Source organism: Bison bison, unplaced genomic scaffold, assembly GCF_000754665.1.
Source record: "Bison bison bison isolate TAMUID 2011002044 unplaced genomic scaffold, Bison_UMD1.0 scf7180017864352, whole genome shotgun sequence".
Taxonomy (NCBI): domain Eukaryota; kingdom Metazoa; phylum Chordata; class Mammalia; order Artiodactyla; family Bovidae; genus Bison; species Bison bison.
In genome coordinates, this window is record NW_011494924.1 from 6,473,992 (window position 1) to 6,474,933 (window position 942).

Here is a 942-nt window from a genome sequence, read left to right on the forward strand (position 1 = left end):
ATTCAGAAATTTATTAAATTTTAGAGGAAGGCATTTTAAAATCTGAAATAACTGAAGTTACATGCCATGATCATGAATAAGTTAAACCAGTACTCAAATTATTCCAATTTCAGCACTATCATTTATGTATTCACTACAGCACTAAACAAAGTCACAATAGGAATTTCATGAAATTTGACAAAAGTAGTCATAATTTAAGTGGGAAAAAGAGGAGAGAATACTCAAGATAATATTAAAGAACAACAAAGTGATGTGAATTTGCAACATAATCATCAAATTATTTTATAATTTCGTATAACTAAGTGGACAAATGGAAAATCATGAATTTAAAATAGCACTGTGCATATATAGGCACTTAATATATGGAAAAGCCACCACTGCAGGTATGTAGGGGAGTAATGCAATATACAGGTTCTTCTGGGACAAGTAGTTCTCCACAGGAAGAAAAATTAATCTAAACTCTTTCTCACAATATAAGCAAAAAAAAAAATTCTAAAAGGATTAAATGCTGAACTGCAACATTTAAATTATTAACTATTTGGTAAATATTAAAGGAATATATTTTTATGAACTTGAGCTATGGAAACGTTGCTTATAAAGAATTAAAGAATTCACACCTTCCCCCCAAAAAAGAATGATAGACTTTACTAAAAAGAAATATCAACAAAAAATTTACAAAGAGTTAAAACACAAGTCACAAATTGAAAGGATATTAGCATACATGTAAACGACAAAGTTTAGTATCTGAGATATATGAAGAATGGTTATACATAAATGACAATCTACCAAAAATATGAGAAAAGAGCAATGTACAGAACCAGTGGCTTATAAATGTATTACTTCAGAATATCAATCTCCTTCGCAGTCATAAAAATGCAAGCTAAAGCTGTAGTGAGATACCACTTTAACCTAACAGACTGACAAATTAAAAGAACAGTACAT